This window comes from Ochotona curzoniae, unplaced genomic scaffold, assembly GCF_017591425.1.
Source record: "Ochotona curzoniae isolate NIBS_2020 unplaced genomic scaffold, NIBS_Ocur_1.0 contig_4612, whole genome shotgun sequence".
In the NCBI taxonomy this organism is placed as follows: domain Eukaryota; kingdom Metazoa; phylum Chordata; class Mammalia; order Lagomorpha; family Ochotonidae; genus Ochotona; species Ochotona curzoniae.
Genome location: NW_024466343.1, coordinates 3,413,066 through 3,434,253, shown reverse-complemented (window position 1 = coordinate 3,434,253; position 21,188 = coordinate 3,413,066). Strand labels below are relative to the sequence as shown.

At 35.5% G+C, this 21,188-nt stretch overlaps 1 protein-coding gene and 1 pseudogene across 2 annotated transcripts in view; one reads left to right on the top strand and one right to left on the bottom strand.

Annotated features, from left to right (window-relative positions):
- NEGR1 (neuronal growth regulator 1) overlaps positions 1–21,188 on the top strand; it is an 808,008-nt gene that overhangs the window by 84,023 nt on the left and 702,797 nt on the right. The window lies entirely within an intron of this gene.
- LOC121161010 lies at positions 6,881–7,809 on the bottom strand (annotated as a pseudogene).

Genomic DNA, 21,188 nt, shown 5'->3' with positions numbered 1-21,188 from the left:
ATGAGGCATGAAGATTAATTATTCAAGTACATTAGCAGATGTACATTGTCTTTATTCTGGAATTTAATCCAAAATATTCAATTATATAGGCATAGAATTTGAATGGTATTTTAAATTAACATAATGGAAGAAAAAGAAGTTGAAATGAATGTTTGGGAACATTTACTTATTAGTTGAAAGAAAAAAACGTGTGGTTGTCTCTGCATGTGAATTCACAAAAGTATTTTTCCAACAAATAGAATGCAAAAATTAAATATTCTCTTCCATTTTGATGTCTGAAATCATATTTGTATTTAAGTTGCTCAGCTATTTGTAATTCACCACCATTTTTTCTGTAAGCATGTTTCATATGTTTAGAATTATATCAAGTCATATTATATAAACCAATACTATCACAAAAATCTGTATACAGTTATTTCAACTATTTCTATAGATATAAACCCATTCATACATATATAATGTCAGTAATAAATACATATGCAACATATAGTTGATATTTTCAAGAAAATATGTTATTTGGTATATTTGCAATTTAAAGCAGTATACCTTGATTTTGCTTCTCAAGTTACACTTAATATAGATGCCTGAATATGGCCAATGAAATTTTTTTTTAAGAGTTATCTTATTTTTATCACAAAGTCAGATATACAGAGAGGAGGAGAGACAGATAGAAAGATCTTCCTTCTGATGATTCACTCCCCAAGTGGCTACAATGACCAGAGCTGAGTTGATCCGAAGCCAGGAGCCCAGAGCTTCTTTGGGTCTCCCGTGTGGGTGTGGGGTCCCAAAGCTTTGGGCCGTCCTCGACTGCCTTTCCAGGCCACAAGCAGGGAGCTGGATGGGAAGCAGGGTGCCAGGATTAGATCCAGCGCCCATATGGGATCCTGGTGCAAGCAAGGTGAGGACTTTAGCCACTAGGCTATGGTGCTGGGTCTGACCAATGCATTTTTCAGTGTTCCCATTTATGAATAAGCTTTTTAAAGTTAATATGACAATATTGTTCTTCATTAACAAAATATTGAAACATACTTTATTAATTTCATGATCTATAGTAATGACATCTTAGTGTTATTAAAGAAAGAAATAAGAATGGACAATAGGAAAGGAAAAGAGAAAAATAAAGATTGATTTGCATCACAACAATGTGGATCAACAAAGCCTTTTAGGTCAAGAAGGCTTACCTTTTACTCTTCCTGTATCTGTTAACATCTGTGTGCTCTTCAGCAAACGACTGGAGAGAGAACAACTGTGTCACGTGAGCTGCATAATGCTGGTGCTTCTTTATTATTATATTTATCTGCTTTTAGGGAGAAAATGTTGTAATACATAGACAATGGCACTTTCTTATGCAGGTAATAGTTTATGGGCTCACTAATACAGTCATGAAAACAGCACCATTTGCAATGTCCTGTTTTAGATCTCCATAATTCTAGTCACTATGGACATAGAGGTGAATAAAAAGCACCGAAGCATTAAGGGTTCATTACCAAGAGTGAACATATGGAATGAGAAAAGTAAAGACAATGCTATTTCAAGAGCTCAAAACTGAAGTATATTGCACAGCACGGAGAGTAAAAAAAGACTAGTTTAAAAATCTTGGGACAGGGGCTGGCACAATAGCTCAACTGGCTACACCTCCACCTACAAGGCACCAGGATCCCATATGATCACTGATTTATGTCCTGGCTGCTGCGCTTCCTACCCAACTCCGTGCTTGTGGCCAGAAAAAGCAGAGGAAAGTCCAAAGCTTGGAACTCTGCATCTCTGCGGAAACCCGGAAGAGGTTCCTGGCTCCTGGTTTCGTATCAGTTCAGCTGTGACATTTGACGCCATTTGGGGAATGAACCACCAGACTGCAGACCTTTGTCTCCTCTTCTCTCTGTAAATCTACCTTTCCAATAAAAAAAATTAAATATTTAAAAAAAAAAACCTTGTACAGGCATTTGGCCAACTGGTTTAAGAAGACTTCAATCCATTTCTAGTTTTAAGTGTCTGTGTTTGAGTTCTGACTTCAGCACCAGTCCTCAGCATCCTGTTCCTGGACATCCTGGGAGGCATCAGTAGCCACTCAGGTAGCAACTTGGATAGCTGGGTTCCTGACATCCATGTGAGAAATCTGGATCCAATTCTTGGCTCTTGAGTTTGGCCCAAGCCACTGCTACCATTGTGGGACTTGGGGCAAAACCAGCACTTTGAAACTCTCTCTTTTTGTCTAATACAAAACAATATGTAATTTATCATTTGTATGAAAAGATTTGTGCTGTGGAAAATATGAGATGATCAATGTCAGTTTGGCTGTTGGCAAACTATTTAAAGTAAATGTATAAATATGTTACATTCATAAGATCACATTTTCATGTTAAATTATGAAGGAAAAACTCACTATCCAGAGAACATATGTTTTGGGCTTTAAGAACAGATATTTAGGGAAAAAAGTACATGTTAAGAATCTATTCTTGGACCATTGTATCAGTGTGGCACACTAACCCTCTGCATGCAGCCTAGGCATCCCTCATGGGCACATAGTCACTGGTTTATATCTCGGCTGCTCCACTTATAGTCAGCTCCTAGCTTGAATGGACAATGGCCCAACTCCTTGGGCTCCTGCTCTGTATGGAAGAAGCTCCTACTTCCTGGCTTTGAATCAGCTCAGAGTTCAGCTCTGGTGGCTGTAGCCATTTCGGGAGTGAAGCATTGGATGTAAAGCCTTCTTCCATATTCCTTGTTCTCTGTAACTCTACCTTAGAGAAAATAGATACATCTTTCAGAATCCATTTCTTGGTTTGTCTTTAGCTACAACCCAGCATTGGCTGTACCTCATTCAGAACTGAAAGTGTCTATCCTTATTTGATTGCTTGACCATTGTTGAAAAAAATTACAATATGCATTTAATGTAATTGATACAGGAGAAAAATAGAACTCAGGAAATTATTTGTCAATGTAAATTTAATATCTAGCACAGTAGTTCTGTTTAATATGGCAAGCAAGAAAGGTTTCTTGAGAAATTTGTGCAAATAGTATACAATTTGCAGCTGTCTCCTCGGATGAGTAAAAACTATTGTAAGAGATTCTTCTCTTTCGAAAGTAGATGGCTATGAACAACATTCCAGTACTTAAGGAAGTCAATTCTACTGATTCTAAACAAAGATAATTGGATACTCTGTTTCACAAACTGCTGTAGAGATTAAATGATGACCACCCTCAAGAACAGAGTGACCTATAGTTGAGGTTTTAAGTACCTGGAAAATAAAGATTGTCATCACTACACAAGTTGAAAGAAAAAAATTTATGTTCAGAGATACTGAGAAAAACTCCAACATTTATGAACTGTGTACATTCAGAATGGACTCATGAAACTGAAATTTCTGAAATGTACATCCTTTTGAAATAGTTTGGCTTTGAAAAGTAATTACACGCTTTCAACATTACATACAACTAGAGAATGGCATAGAGTTCTAAATGTGAGTCTTTCACATTCATCTCATAAGACTAAGGATTATTTAACTTCAACTCAATGTTCCTGTAAAGCAAGGGATCAAAATCCTTAAAATGCTGTCTGTATGTGATGGTCTTAAATCCCATACACATTGATTAAATCTTCAGTGGAGTTGTCAGAAGGAACACGGCATGAAGGAAGTATACAAGGATATGTTCATAATGATAAGGATGTTGTGCTAGAGAAATATACCAGAATTTGAAGAGTGGGTTAACCAGCAATTTATTTAATTTTCAGTGATCTGTTCTTCAAAACAGATATTAAAGCAATGCCTAAGCTAACAGGGCCAGGCTGGATATGAACAAGTATCATATACGTAGAATTCTTACTACTCTCTTTTGCTGGTGGCTCACTGAGTGTTATTTTATTCTTGCCATTCCTTGAAGATATAACATCTTTGAAATATGGTTGACGTGGTGTTTATAAAATGATTAATTGATTGATTTATAAAATAGTGATACAATGTGAAGAGAGAACCTGTGAGCAGGAGACAGAATCTGAGACACAGGTACATTTTCAGGGAGAGGATTGCAAATGGAGCAAGTGGGACTCAAACTGGCACCGTTTATGGATCTCAACATTACAAGAGGTAGTTTAATTTACCTCAACACAACATCAGCTGTTTGTTGTTGCTTTTAATAATACAAGATAGAATTTTATTTTATGAATTAAGTATAGTCTAGGATGAATTTTCAATGCTCAGCTATTGTGAGTAGGATTCAAACATGTCTTATGGCCTAACACTTGGTTTAACTGAACAAATAAAGTAAGATGTGTCTGAAGAATCAACAAATAAACATGGATTACTGAACATGCCAAGGGACTTCAAAAACTGTGGGAAAAAAAATAAGTTAACTTTGAATAAGACTATTTGAAATTAAGTTGTTTTTCCCTAAAATATGCATTTTTATATTTACTTTTTGAAAGTGCTTCATATTTTGAACATTGTGCTGTGATTCATTATTTAGCTAAGGATGTTAAAGAAAGTATCTAATATAAATTAATCGTAAGTCTTCCTTTTGTGACCAAAAGCTATAGAACTTGCTAGTAACTTCTGAAGTTTGAAGAAATGTCCCCATATGAAGTTGTTCTCCACCTAAAACAGAAAAATAAAATACTGGAAGCCAGTGTTTCTATTAAAAATGTATTTTTAGTGCATTGAGAACAGATACCTCATTCCTTTGAAGGAACTAAGGAGAGCTAATTGATGGAGACTTTTTTCCCTCTATGGAAGAAAAAAAAAGTTTTGTAAGCCCTTCATTTGCAAAACAAATGAACAAACACAAAGGTAGCAAACAGAGAAAACACTGTGTTGGTTCTGTCATTAGGTGTGAGATTTTATCAAAGAAACCCAGAAATAAGAGGATTGAGAATATCACAGAACATTTTAATGTTTCAAAAGTTTCTTAACTGTCATTTCTCATTGAATGCTCAAAGAAAAATTTGAAGATAATTTATTCTTATTTTCAAGTAAAGCAGATGAAACCTACATTGTTGCTCAGTGGAGTAAGCCACTGTTTATCACCCAGCATTCCACACTGAAGTGCTAGTTCAAGTTCTGGCTACTTCACTTAAGACCCACCCCCCAGCTAAGGTGCCAGGGAAAACAGCTGGATGATAACTGAGTTACTTTAGCTTCTGCCACCCACATGAAGGCCCTTAATGGAATTCCTGGCTCTTGGCTTCAGACTGGCTAATTTCCTGCCTTTGGAATTTCTTGGCTAGTGAAACAGTGAATGGAAGATGCCTTTCCCTGTCTCTCCTGTACACTCACTCTTTCCCTCTCTCTCTGTATATGTGTCGTTATCCTATTCAGATAAATAATTTTAAGTCAAGTAGCAGGTTTTTGAGACAGAATGTCATGTGAGTAAGACCTTGAGAGTTGAACAGCTTCAGATATAAGGACAAATTTTAACATTAATTAGCTGTTGAGTTTATTGATCTAACAGAATAAACAGGGTGCTAATAATCTGGGCAGTATTTTAGGAAGTTTCATTACAATTATATAATTACTTCAGTTTGACTCAAATCAGTACCTCCTAAGCAGCTGAGGCTTTAGTTCTCATTCTGTGTTGGGGCCAGCCCTTTTTCCATTTGCTGCTGCCCATCTTGAAAGGCTTAGGTTGAATGCTATCTTAGTGAATGCTTCATGGGCTATACATGATGAAAAATTATTGAGAATAAAAAGTGTCTAGTAAAAGCAACTTTGAGTGAGTAGGAGGGAAAACAAAATGAGTGAGAAACAGGCTATGAATGATTGGAACTATGTGTTCTCTTGAGAAAAAAATAATGAAAAAGTACAGCTTGCAGTGAACTTGATTATAGTTATCTTTCTGTGAATCATATAGGGAGTTGACAAAATGGCACAGTAAATTCCAACAGGCCTGGGACAAATCAACAGGTTGTATAATAATCTAAACTGTATTAGAGGATGTTTTTTAAGTTAGATGTAGATAAAAGTAACCTAAACTAGAGTGAGATTCTTTTCCCCGCACTGGGTATAATAGTTTAAGGTAAATGTCTGGCTTGAAAAATAAAGAATGAACAATATTGGTCTATTCCTGATAATCTGGGAGTTTGAAAGTGGTGTTTAGCACATTTAAGAAATGTAAACCCCCTTGTGTATACATTTATGCATATGCTATAAATAATGTATTTTAATATATAGAAAATATTGGCCTACCATGCTAAAAGAAGAATTCTGTTTTTCTGTATGTGTGAGTTATGGCATGTGTCTAGACTCTAGATTCATCTGTAATATAATTTCATTTATCATTTCAGTGTCATTGGAAACAGGAGAACTGGACATAAATATAGGTCTTTAGCAGTTCTACATAACTGATTCAACCAAGAAACTATATTTTGTTAGCTATAACCAAATAGTACTTTTCTCATTGTTCAAGGTTTATTGGGTTATTTAATTGATATGACATTTACATATCTCATTGCATTAATAGAGATCTTTCTCTTTACATTATATGTCAACATATATACTCACACTATACAAAATCAGATCCTTTAGAAAAATTATGCTCAAGTCATGATATTGAGTTTATGCAATATTGGAACCCAGGATGTGACTGACTGGGAATGAAAATAAACTGTTGGACTAATTGCAGTTAATGAAGGAATCAGAAGTCACAGAGTACATAGAAAGCACATGTTTAATAGGAAGTGCAATTGGAGCCTGTGCAACATTGGCAGTGGCACCTCAGAGGTGGTGAACTCATACTGTAACTACTCTAGGATGACACAAAATTTAGCATCATCCAGCATCTGGATATAAGTGTAGGATTTTATAGTCCTTCTATCTTTAGCTATAGTAAATGAATGACTTTTCTCTCTTTGGGCCATTATTATTCACTGCTTTAATTATAGATCAGGTTAAAAGGACAACATAAAAAAACCTCTAGCTAAAACCCTTCTGTATTCTAGACAGTAAAATGGTATTGCATTAGAAGACTGCAGCTTCTTTTGGATCCCTTAACGTATATCTGTACCCCTCTTAAAATGGGCCTCTTCATCCTGAGTCAGAGTCAGTTTCACAACACTTGAGATGCCATTTTGTTGCAAGATGCAAGCACTACTGAAGAAGACTTCATCCTTAAATCCATAGTGACAATTATGGTGGAAATTGGATGCCCCCACCTGAGATTTTTTGTTATACTTCCTGCCAGGTCTGCTGGACAATCTGATGACCCAGGATGCCTTTCAGTTTGATTACCTCATAAGAACTGTCAACCACCTGTTGTTAACCTGCTTCTAGTATTTATTATCTGCATCAGTGCTTAAATTGCAAGGGCAGATTCTTTAGGAAGACATGAGCAACACTCATCCCACTTGATGCAGACACACTTGAATCTTTGTGCTCCCCAAGGATCCACTCACGACAGTTTAATGGGTGAGCTCCTAGCCCTTTCCCCCATCATATATCAGATTTCAGCCACTTTGAATTACACAGTTTGGTGAAAGCCACTTGTTTTCCAAGCTGCATAGGTCAGGATATCCACTAGGTTGGAAACAACACGCAACTTGAAGTTGGGGCTGCTCTTGATTGCAAGTGGAATGTTCACATTCCACTGAACCAAATTCCGTGAACTCTCCTTCCTGCTGCTGTGCCCCAGCTGTGATGATCACCATCTCGCTTCAGCTTGTCTTTAATGACAGCGGCAACAGCAAGTTGATTGGCCATTATAAGATACTGATAGCACAGGCCATGCCAACAGAACCAGCCCCACAACCATGATCTAATTCGAGGGCATCTTTTATTCCTTTAGAGTATTTTGAATCAGCTAATCTTTGAGAACTGCCATTTAACTTGGACTTGAAACCAAAAGGAATCCAAGGTGCACGTGGGGATGGTGTGGGTGATGTGTGGCAATGGGATCTGGGCTGGATGATAGTGGCTAGAGCACTCCCAAACAGTAATTTGGAAATAATTCCACCAGCATGCTGATTTTCATCACAGGTTGTTTCATTTCAGGCCCCTCATGTTGGTGACCTTGAGTAGGAGACATAATTTTTACTGTAGAAAACCCTGTTTAATGCATGGAAGCGTCACAATGAGTTCCATTTCCATTTCTAAAAATTTTTTTCTCTCTACTTATCATTCAGTAATTTTACAATTCTCTTGAGAAAAAGCAGCCTTTATTATTTCTCAGTTTTTACACCTTGCACTAGTAATGGTTACGTTTGTGAAGTCAGTCACAATGGTATATTAATTTTTGATTGATTGTTTTTGGAAAGTTCAGCTCTTGGATTATTCTGTACTTTGTCAGACTATTATGCAGCATTCCATTTGCTCATAATTCTTTGGAGCATAGGGAAATGTAACTCCAATGCTGTATAATTTAATTGTTTTTATTCTAAGCACTATTCAAATTAAATTAAAGGCCCGTTTCTTTATAATTGCATATTGTGAACAGTTATCTAGTCATGGACTAAATCATGACAATATCAGTAATAATTGAAGGGGAGAAAGGAAAAATGAGAGAGAAGAGGAAAGATGGAAAGATAAAAAGCATCATGTGTTGAAATTCTGCCATGTGCCAGGCACCATGCCAATTTCATTGCTGTCTTTGTCTTTACAACATTAAAAAGCAGTATCGCTATCCTCACTTTAAAAATAAGTAATTTGAAATTCATGGAGGGTAAGCAACTTGCCAATGATAATTACACTGTAGCAATAGCTAACATTTGAGAACCCCCTATATGTTATGATTGAATTTAACACTTTTTGTGTGGTACCTTAGTTGATTCTCAAAATAACCCTATGAGCTAGGCATTACTTTTATAGGCCTAAAAAGGTAAAGAAGTACCATATAAGTAATTGCAAATATTAGTAGTCTTGACAAACTAATAAATAGTACTGTAGGAATTCAGAGCTGAGTCTTGATTTCAGTAGCTAGTGCTACCACCAGATGATTGAAAGATCAAACATTTCAAGATCCTTGCAAGGGTCTGCCTGATAAAACCATTATAATATGGATCTAACTAATGTGAATGAGTTTGTAGAACTAATGTCATTTTACTTATATCTAAAACCTGTGAAGAGAAAATTAAAACTCAAGTAGGAAAGCCAAACTATTGATTCCAATGTGAAATCTAGTTTCTTTTCCCTGCAATTCTGTCCTTTTCTTCTGTTAGTTAGTTTAATGGGTGAGCTCCTAGTCTTTGACAAGGCATACTAACTATTCAGTTACTCAAGATTCAAACCTTTACTCTGTTAGACCTATCTTCAGACCATAGAAGGTCTCCCCAAGAGGTCACTGAACTTATCTGGACAATAAGACGCTGAACTTTATGCTAGGCATGTGTTTGCAAGCAATGAATCTCAACTGAACTTGAACTATGGTTATGCAACAAGGTGGAGGAATCCACCATGGGGGGAGGGGTATGGGAGGGGTGGGGGGAATCCCCAGCGCCTATAAAACTGTACTACATAATACAATGTAAGCAACAATAAAAAAAAAAGATTCAAACCATTTACCCTGCTGCCATTTCCTAAGTCACCCAGTTTTATTTCCCATGTTGTTGATTAGCCAGGATCAACTAAAGTCAACGAAATGAGGCTCTTGAGTTAGTTTGCAGAGCTTATTTTTTGCCATTTAAGTATTTTTATTTCCTGTGTTTTTTTCAAATAAAGATTTATTTATTTTTATTGTAAGATCAAATAAACAGAGAGGAGGAGAGATTGAGAGGAAGATCTTCAGTCTGCTGATACTCTCCCCAGTGGCTACAATGGCCAGAGCTGAGCTGGATCCGAAGCCAGGAGCCAGGAGTTTCTTCTGGGTCTCTCATGTAGGTGCAGGGTCCCAAGGCTTTGGGTTGTCCTCCATTGATTTCCCAGGCCACAGCAAGGAGCTGGATGGGAAGTGGAGCAGCTGGGATATGGACTGGCACCAGTATAGAATTCTGGAACATGCAAGGCAAGGACGTTAGCCACAAGGCTACTGCACCGGGCCTTCCAGTGTTTTTTGAAAAGTTCTCTTGAATTTTTTTTTTTTTTAATTTCTTGCGTTTTCTCTCTCTCTCATTTGTGCCCTTGCAATACCTTCTTGAAAGTATGCCTGTGTCTGTAGTCTGTGCACCGTTAATGGTATCAGGGGTGTTACTGTTGCAGCTATAGATGGTAATGAAAAAGAAAAATGTTAACTCTTGTTTCACCTTTCTAAAGGTACATACAATTCTGATTTTTCCTTTAAAGTACCTTCCAATGTCAACCCCAAAGTTATACTCTTTCATTAAGTCTGGGGTTCATTTTATCTGTCAAAGGTGTATGCAAAATATAAGAAAAACACAAATTTGGCAATATAAATTTGTCCTTGCAAACATTTTACATTTGATTGTGCAGTTATAATTGAACTAACAAGTAAAAGTTTTGGATAGCCTTTTACTGTGTCATGTGCACTTGACTGCTTTTTCTGCTGTATTTATAGTAATATTGATTGTTCCATTGGAATGCTACCTTTCAATCTTCTTCCACATGACTATTTTTTTATTTAAGAAAATACTACTCATACATGAAGACTAATCTGAAATGTCAACTCATTTGTGAAAAAAGTTTTTTTTTTTTTTTGTAGCTTCTCAATCAACTGACAGAATAACATCGTAGGCTCTTAGGCATTTTGCGGATTTCTGCATGACCAGATAAAGCACATTTTATTGATAGTCACATGAACAACCATCAGAAAAACTAAATTTTGAGTTGTTTCAGCTAAGAAAGTTTTTCTGACTCATTGTCTTATTTTTAGTATTTAATGTTACAAAAAACTGTTGGAGATCAAAGGGTGTTTGAGTAATTTATTTATACAACTTAAGTTCAGATCTTTAAGAAGATATCCTACATCCAGGGTGAGATGCGAAATATTTGTATGGTATGCAATTGAAAGAATAAAAGGTATTTAACAAAGTAGAAAATTCGAGCTTCAGACAGTGACCCAGATCTGACACCTGTAGAAGTTGCAGCAGTGGAAGGAAGAACCATTCTCAGATAGTGCTGCCTGGCTGATGTGAAGTTCCTCAGCAAAGATCAGAAGAAGTCTCCGGTTTCCTAGGTATGGCACCCTCATACTCAGTCAGCATCTGGAAGAAGCATGGAAAAGCATGATCTTGTCATAAAACCATGGTTTATATGGTGGGAAAAGTATACAGCTGAAAGTCATCAGTCAGCTATGCAGTTTGAATGAAAATCACTTAAAGGGAAGTTTCAGTAGCTGATCTTCCCCGCCACCATACAATGTTTTACACAACATACTTCTCTGCTCAGAGTCTCACTTTATTGAATCAGCAGAAAGGTTATAACTTTAAATCGACATGTATGCATACTAAATTAGAAAGCAAGGGGGAGGCCTCAATCTTGATCTTGCTTTTAGTACTTCAGTGTAAGATTTTTGCATGTCACTTTACTCATACATATTGAATTATCTTTCGTGTAACATTACATCAAAGTGTTGTTGTCTGAATTTTAAGGGAAACAAAATGTCGGAAAAGCAATTTTAGGTCCCAGTACTGTAGCTTAGTGGCTAAAGTCCTTGCCTTGCATTTGCCGAGAACCCATGTGGTCGCCGCTTCTAGTTCCAGTTGCTCTGCTTCCCCTCCAGCTTCCTGCTTGTGGCCTGGGAAGGCAGTGGATAAAAACGCAAAGCCTTGGGACCCTGCACCCACGTGGGAGACCCGGAGGAAGCCTTTGGCTCGTGGCTTCATATTGACTCTGTTCCAGCCATTGCGGCCACTTTGGGAATGAACCAGTGGATGAAGGATTGTTCTTTGTTGCTCCTTCCCTCTGTGAATCTGACTTTCTAATGAAACTTAACAATTAAAAGCAAATTATAAAATTTGACAAATCATGGTTTGAGTTTTCTGCAATTATGTGATGTAAATGGCTGTAGAGAAGGGAAGCTTATTCAAGCTAATAATGCAATATATCTTAGGTATTAGGAGACAAGTAATATTTTTCATTCTTATAGAAGAGGGACTGTTGCAGGAAAATAATTTACAGTCTTCACAGAACTTTACAAAAGTTTATATCTTTTTGAAGAGATTACAAAGGATAATCACAATATGAACACAAAATGCAAACAGGAAATGATTTAGGGGAAACACTTAGAGTAATTGCCGTTGAAAAATAGAAAAACAGTCAAGGTAATAATAAGATGTGATATTTCAGTGTTATGTTATTTATCAGGAAATTCTATATTTCATAAATTTTTTTCAGTATTCTTTGAGGTATTTCATCAGATGATTGCATATGTCCTCAGAGTCTCCCTGCAGACTACACATTTCAGAGTGATAAAAATACAGCCAATACAACTAATAAGCAGATAGCTTTTAGGCCTAGCGATTCTTATAAACACGGAAGAAAAGGGAGTTGCTAGACCCCATTCTCAGCAAGAAGAGCTGTTAGAGCCCTCAAGTCCTGTGAGTCACTGGTGTCCTGATTTAGCCTACTTGTTCATGTGAGCTGTCAAGCAGAATAGGTAGAGGGCACATGAAGTGCTGTGACAAGCTGCCACTGAGAAAAGAGCTAATTGGAATGCTGCAAGCCAATGGTTGTGTGAGGTTCAGAGAAGTTAACCAGTTAATGGAATATGCTGTCTTTAGGAAATGACCATAGAAGTCTCAGAAAGCAATTATCTACCCGTCACAAATTTAGTATCTGGTTTTTAAAATAAGCAAAATTAGGATAAATTGTCTATGATCTATTCTAGAAGAGTCATCCTTGTTTCAACTAAATCTGATGAATTATTCCCTTGAGCATAAATATCTTTCTTCTAAAAAATGAACTAAAGAATTTATATTGCAATTTGATAGCCCATACCTTCCAGTTTTATTATTTTAAGATAATTCTTATTTGCAGTTGTGAAATACACTTTTAAGTCTTTGAAATCTAGGTTGATATTACTCTTAGTTTTTAAGATCCTGAGATTCTCAGAATGCATTCCTTTCTATATCTCATAGTTAGAATCTGAAAATCAGTAGGCACTGCTGCATTTCTGTCAGTCATTCTGCACTCCTCAGAGAGGTTTGCTTGGTCCTCCTGGCACTGTGTTGTAGTTGTTACCTAGTGACTATAAAAATAACTGTGAGTGTATTGAAAATTTAGAAGGCTTGGACAAAAAAAAGAAAAGCTATTTTATACATTAACTTATTTTGTTATATTTGAAAGATGCAGAGAGAGAAACAAAGACAGAAAGCCAGAATTCCAAGCCCAAAGAAAAGCCAGAGATTGCACAAATGGAAGCCAGGGACAGGTAGCCAGGAGTCCAGTCCATGCATCCCATATGGGTGGCAGTGATCCAATTTCTTGAGCCATCATCTACTGCCTCCCATAGTTCTCACTAGCAAGATGTTGTAATCATTTGCAAACAAAGACAGGACTCAAACCTTGGCACTCTATTCCCAATGGGATCCTGGTATCCCTAGCAGCATCATACCCACTAAGCCATATGCTTGCATCCCCAAGGAGATCTAAATAGTTGTGCTATAATTTTTTGGAAGCTCAGATTGCAGGTGTTATAAGAAGGAAAAGAAGAAATAACAACTATGAATATGCTTTTTGTATAAATTAGTACTTTGAACTATATTGGCATCAAAATTAGCATTGCATGCATTAATTTCCTTAAGAAGAAAATTTAAAATATGGAATTGCGTATATACAATGATGTTGAATGTGATATTAATTGTAATAGAAACTGAAAAAAAATTAAACGTGTAATAAAAAGAAAATGGTCAGGCTGTGGTATACAACTGAAAATGAGTTTCAGTTTGTGCTATTCAACTTCCCTTGGAAACACTGAAGTAAACTGGAGCTTGACTCTCCCCTTGCCTCCTTATTCATCACATCCATATCACCTGTGATTGAGTCTTACTCCCGATTCTGTTACTAACCAAATGCTATAAGCACAGTTTCGTATTCCCGCTTAGCCTCAATTTCTTCCTCTTTGAAAGTAGTACCTATCGCATCAGGTAGCCTCTGCATATAAGTACTATTTGTAGGTCAGGACTGATGAAGAATGGGCATATGCTCAGTGAATATTAGCTTTTCACTATTGTGATGATAGTGTTATACTAATTTTTGTCGACACTCCATTTTGCATGAAAGAATTAATTGTCTAAATGACTCCTTATTGTGATTCTTTCCCATGAAATCAAGTTCCTGTATTGTAGCCATTTGGAAAAATAATGTGGATAAAAATAAAGTGCTTGATACAAAAGATATTTTGACTTGAATCCAGACACTTAAGTGGCTAGAGTGTTTGGCATCAGTAATGCACCTGTAAAATAGGATTTTAAATGCCCTGAATTGCATTCTAGAGACAACAAAAGGATCAATGGCTGTGGGGGTTGGAATATGAAAGGGATGGATAGGTGAAGAACACAAATTTTAGATCAGCAAAAATACTGCAATGATACTTCACATGGTGGATAGATGTCATTATGAAGGTATCGATGTGAAAAATTGTGATGAAACAAAATGAGAGGATTAGAAAATGCTTTGATACTTATAAGTAGTACAGAAAGTAGCAACTTCATTTGCATTGCCACAATCCTTACTGTTTTCTTCTTATTACTTAACAGAGCAGGGATAACAAGAAAAAAGGTGTAATGGGAAAGGTAATGAAGATTTGAATTGGAGATGAAGCCATTAGAAATTAGGCAGACAAAAAATAGTGTAAAGAAACTGGATATTTATGGAACATATTTAGGTAAATTTTTAACGCCTGTGAAAGGAGATACTTGTGACTGCTCCACACATGCTTGTAATGTTATATTCACTGTAGTAAAAGAAATGTAATCTTTCAAACATTGAGATTATGTTAATGAATTTAGCTATAGAAAATAAAGTGTCAAAATGGATTACGCTGAACCTAAAAAGGAAGATCTTAGTGATCCCAAGATCATCACGAAATTCCTTAGAAGAGGCAAATGGCGGCAGCAGAGAAGGAAGCAGAGGAACCCACAGTGATAGCAGTGTAAAGGGACACGGTCCAATGTTTTGTATTTGGTAGATGGAGGGAGTGGCCATGAGCAAGAAATACAGGCTGCCTGGAGAAGCTGGCAAAGTGAAGGAATCCGATTCCACCCCATCTTCCTTTCCTCTGGAAGGACTGCAGTCTTGTTGATGTCTTCATTTAAACCCAGATTGAAACTCATTTGACTTTCATAATTTCCAATTGTTTTTGTCATTTTAGGGCAGGACTTGCAATAGATTTAAGTGGGACAATAGGAAGCTGATAACATGACAGGGAGAGTTACACTTCTATTTTGAAAATCACTTTCTCTTCTATTTTGACACATGGATTTCCAAACCAAATGTAAAAACTAAAGCCCTATTTAAGCTGATTGTGTTGGATATTGGGGCTTCTGATTATGGAGAAGGCAAACACACTCTTGTTAGTATTACATGCAAAAATTACAGTGGACTTGAAGTTTGTAGGGTTCTTTTAATGGTCCGTGTTTGTATGTTAGTGTTGTCCCTCATTTTGTTGGAAAAAGTAGATTGTGAAAGATGATTATAAATTCAATAATGGTGGTTCATTATAATGATAAAAACATTAAAACGCTTGATATAAAAAAATCTGTTGTGGGTTTAATGTGGAGTAATTCTTCCTGAGATTATTATTGAAAAACAATCATTGATTCAATTTAAAAAGTAAAGGACCAAAATCATTAACATTCTGTAAATGTATACTCTTGTGACATTTCCAGTCTACCAACTATTGCAGATAATTATTTCATTATCTGAAAATGCTTTGTTGTGATTCACCAGTTTTTCCCTTTAGTTTATTTTTAAGATAAGTTTACTTTTAAATTAAATAGCTTACCAAAAAAGGTTTCAGACATCTTTCTAGAAAAGTAATTTTAATTATATGATTAAAATTATATAAGTAATTATATAAGTAATTTTAATTAATAATCTTTATATTTTTATATAAATTTCTCATTTCTTTCTATTTTCTCGTAGTTTTACAAATATGATCATTCTTGGATATGTTAATATTTTTCATTATTAAATATGAGAGTTAAAATTCACTTACCTCCTGATGCTTTTTCTACTATTTAGTAGCTTTGGGGTTTGTTTTAATTCAGCATTTGCTTCTAAAAGCACCCAATACATGCCAAAGAAGGGTAAAGTGGTAGTTTCAACTATTTTAAATTATGCAAGCAATTCTATTTTCTTTTTTCACACTTATTTCTTTAATTATCTATGTATTTATTTGGAAGCATTAGAGAAAGGGAGAAAGTGCAAGAGAGCACATGAGAGAAACCTTCTATACACTGGTTCATTCCCCACATGGCTGCAGTAGCCTATGGCTGGATCAAGTGGAAGCCAGGAGCTTCACCTAGGACTGCCATGTGGGAGGCAGGGGCCCAGACGCTTGGAGTGTTTCCTGCTACTTTCCCAAGCCATAGCTGGAACCTGAAACAGAAGTAGTGCACCAGGGTCACAAACTGTTGCCAAAATAGGGTGCAGGTATCCCAAATAGCGACTTTACCTGCGATGCTTCAACACTGGCTTCTGTTTTGTTCTTAACAAGGTTCACACAAATGGATATTATTGTACAGAAGCTAACTGTGGGTAGTTTACCAGAACTGACGTAAACAGTGAGGTTGGTCCAGGATCTCAGAAGTCTATGGGTTTGTAAAGATAACTAGGGGGGAGGGATAACTGGCTACAGCTGCTGCTGCCACCAACAATCATTCGCTTATCAACACCAATTGCAAATGCTTCCTTTCTCCGTAAGCAAGGTAGTGCTCAACCAGTTTATCCTATTACCTCTCTGTACAGAGCTCAGGGAAATTACCAAAGCTTAGCTGGTAACAAATAGGAAAGCACAAAACCTGGCACAGAAAAAATGTTTATGAAGTCATAGACTAGGGGAAAAGTCTCAGAGATAGCCAAAGACCCAGACCTAATCATGAGATCATACAATGCTTTTTCTCCCTACACACCTTACCACCACATCTTGGGATTCCTGTGTGATAGACATCGCATGGAAAGAATCGCATGCCTCAGACTTTATTATAGAGGCTTCTAGCAAACCCCAGAGACAACACAGGATGAATAAAACAAACAAACAAACAAACAATAAAATAGAGGATAAGCTTTTGAGAGCTACAGCTGCAAAAAACAGAAACATGTCAAATAACAAAATTGGTGCTTAAGTGAACCATTATGAACAAATGAACTCTGTCCATTGTTTCTTGAAAATAAACACAAACATAGGACTTAAAAGTACCACCTTTAGGTTCTGATGCTGCCCTGCTGCTAACGTTGACCCTTTGAAATCAAGGTTCTGACTCAAATGGTTGGATTCCTACCCATGTTGGAATTAGGACTGGCTCCAGTTTCTCATTTTATGGTTGTTGTGGGCACTTGGGGAGTGAACTGGCAAATAGAATCTCTCTTCTTTTCTCTGTTTTCATTGTACTTTCTCTTGTCTCTCTTCTCCCTCCTCCTGCCTGTCAGATAAACAAACAGAAAAAAATGAAGTTAGTGTTTTCTTGACCGAGGAACCATTTTCCCCCACTCCAAGTGATTGAGATCTGAATGGTAAAAGCTTATATTGACTTGTTCATTCTGTAGTTTGTCATGGGTCAGTGCAGAGAATGTAACACCCCAAAACCCTGCTTTTAAAGAGCTCAACCAGGGGAGACAAACAGCAGGTAAATAAATAACTGTTATTATGACTTAGATGGTAATAAGTGTTATGAAATATACATGTTGGCCTTGAGTGTTCTGATTCAAAAGATGCTTAAGTACATGTTGGAAACATAGATTCATGTCAAGTAAAAAGTAATAAAGAAAAGGACGACAGATTCACTCCTGCACTCTGAAAGTACCTGTGTATTGGGATGAGTGGGTCCTAAACACTGAGCAACAACATAAGCCTCCCTTGGGAAGCAGTGAGATTTCTACACCCTGGGACCTTCATAGCCCCTTAGAATATGTACTTAGATATTTGTAACAGGAGCTTAAATACAGAGGCCAAATTAACAATTATGTGTTTAAATAACATATTTATATTATTGTATAGTGGGATATCTAAATTTGCATTACTTGATTAACTATAAGCTCCTAACTCTGGTATTAATTGTTCTACATTTATATTTTCAATATGGTAGTCTCAAGAGAAAGATTTCTGTCATGCTGCTGAACATTTGTGTGTTAAGTCTTTCAGTTGTCTTTCTACTCACCTCTAATTTGTCAGTGAACTTTTAACTGACATTTGTTAAAGTTCACTAAATTTGGAAATGTTTCTCAAGGATTAGGAAGTGTCAGGCGGAATTTTATGTCAAAAACAATGAGTCAGAAAGAAAGCCTCATCAATATATATCCATTTAAAGGAGAGCTCAGCATAAACTCTAGATCTTATGAAAATGTTGAAGGAAAAAAAGCACTGTTTGCTTAAGGCTAACCATTGGAGAATTTACACTTCATTAACCTGTTGAATCTTATAAAAGGTCAGAAGCAGAAATAATATTAAAAGTCATAAAGATAAATTCAGTAGAGTTAGTCTATTTAATTCCTAAAATACAACATTGTACACCAAGTCCAGACCTAAAGAAAATATCTTAGGATAAATAATTAACTTAAAATTAGAATTGAAATGTTATAGAACAACATGTCAACTATTAATAAGTAAGATAGTAAGTTGTTTATTAAGAAATCTTGAAAACTTTTATAATCCAGGAGGACAAAATAGAACAGAATGTTCTGAAATTTGTATCTGGCTAATTTTCCCAAAAATAAATGTTTTCAAAGTGATGTGAAAAAGAATCTAAATTTTAAAAATTTTATGTACATCTAACAATTTCCTGACATAGGCATTAGAAAAATTTTGCTTAGTTCTTAGTACCTTTTCCTGTTAATAAGCAATTGAACTTACATGAATATACAATTCTTTCAACTTCTTCATTATTCCAATATTTCAATTATTGAGATTGAGTGTAATATATTTTTCTTGTAAGTTTTGTTTTTCTTTTAATGTAAACACTTGCCATTATGGTCTCTACACTCTCATTTGCCCTCATTCTATCATTCATAGGTTCACAGTCACATTTCAACTACTTCGCATTTGGTAAGGTTTGTGAAAATCTTCCAAGCTGACTTTCAAATTTCACACTCAGGTTTATTAATTTACTGTATGTTGAGGTTAGCAATGTGATCATTTGTTCTTTTGACTTGAAAAGGAATTTTCATGTACGTTAATTTAAATTAGTTTTAGTAGCCATAGTCTTTAGATCCAAGAAAAGCTTTTCTTTATTTTCCTTGTATTGAGAATTGTATGTGTATGAGGCAGTCATTGCTTTAATTTCAACAATTTAAAATCTTTCAACATATAAAAATATTTAACATGTTAAAAATGGCTTTGTTTATATATCTACATAAGTTAGTGTAAATTTTTTTACAAAGCATTTTCTGTAATTTTGAAATTAATATGGTAGAGATGAGTTCATGTAAATCAATGAATATACAAGGTCACAAGAGTTTGAAGGAAACTTGACGATTCAAAAGTGAAAGTTGCACATAAAAGGAATTTAACGTATAATTTTCTTTTAAGAAAATTCAATTTAATCCAAGTGTATCTTTCGCAAACAAAGATTTTGTTGAAAAGTTGCAAAAAATCTCAAATTATGGGGAAGAATGAATTGACAAGAAATAAAAATAATTGACACATAGCCCTTAATTTTATCCCATATGCATTAGGGACATTATTAGTTTTGAAGAAATTCTCACTTATTTTGTACCTATAAGCTATGTTTTAAACAATCTGTTTTATCAAATTTACTAAAAGTATAATTTAAAATTATTATATAGAAATTATCCAGTTTTCATTCATTTATTGGCAAATTAATAATTAGAAATAATTTCCTGAGTTGATCTTAACTTCCGTGTATGATAATTAATAACATTTTTATTCTTTGCCTATTTTGATACTACTTGAACCGTGAGAAGTAAGCCTGAGAAAAATCAAAGGCAAAGATGACCTGAAGGAGGCTTTGTTTATGATCTAGGTACATTGGGAACTACTGTTGCTAGACACACAAAATTCCTATTTCATATGTACAATAGCAGCATCTGCTTGTTTAGAAAAACTGCTTCCCACATCAAGCCACTAAATGTCCATGTGGTACTGACAATGACTTTATGAAGTTCCGTCTCTGTAAGACAGGAATTGTCCAAGGTGTTAGCTCGTAGCCAGGGTAATTCACTTCTGGTCATGAAGAATCATTCTTTCAGGTACTACTCATTTAAACCAATCTACCAAGTCTTGCAATGTTACTTTTGTAAATAATTATTCTTTTTAATTGACAAATTGCAACTATGAACTTGTGGATGCAATGCCATTATATGCGACATATATAAAATGTGTGGTAATTAAATCAATTTCATTAAAATCATATGACATCCCAATAAATATTTGTGGTGAAAATTTGAAATTTGCTCCCTTAGCAAGTTAAAAATACAAATTTAATCATTATAGTCATCAGACCATGTGACAGATCTCAACATTTTACGCCTCTTCTCTAGACGGAACTATTTGCCCTATGAGAAACCTTTCGTTACCCCACTCTTCCCTAGCCTTCTGCACCCACAGTTCTACCTCCTGTGTTTATGATATGACATATATTATTTTAAAATTCCAAATTATAAGTAAAACCATGCAGAGTTTGCCTTTTTTATACCTGACTTAGTCTAATCAGTATAAACTCTAAGTTTAACCATGTGCAACAAGTAGTAGATTTCCATTATTCTTTTTGTTTTAGATTTCCATTATTCTTAAAGTCTGAATAATATTCTATTGTATAAACAACCACACTTAGCATTTTGTGAAGAATCAAAATATGCATCTATTTAGATGCCATTTTTGGTATAAATTCAAAGCCTTTTCATTCATATTATTTTGGTTAAATTATTGAAGTATCCTTATGTATACCAAATTTTCTTTATTCATTCATTCACTGATGGGCACTTTGATTCTGTATCTTGCTATTATGACTAATGCTTTAAGAAAATGTGAAGCATCTCTTTAGCCCACAACTTTAAATCTTTTGGGCATTTACATAGAGGTATAGTTGCTGGTTCAAATAATAGTTATAGTTTTGGTGTTTTTTTTTCTGAATCTTTATAACGTTTTTCACAATGGTTATATTAATATACATTCCAGGCCTAGCATGATGAGTC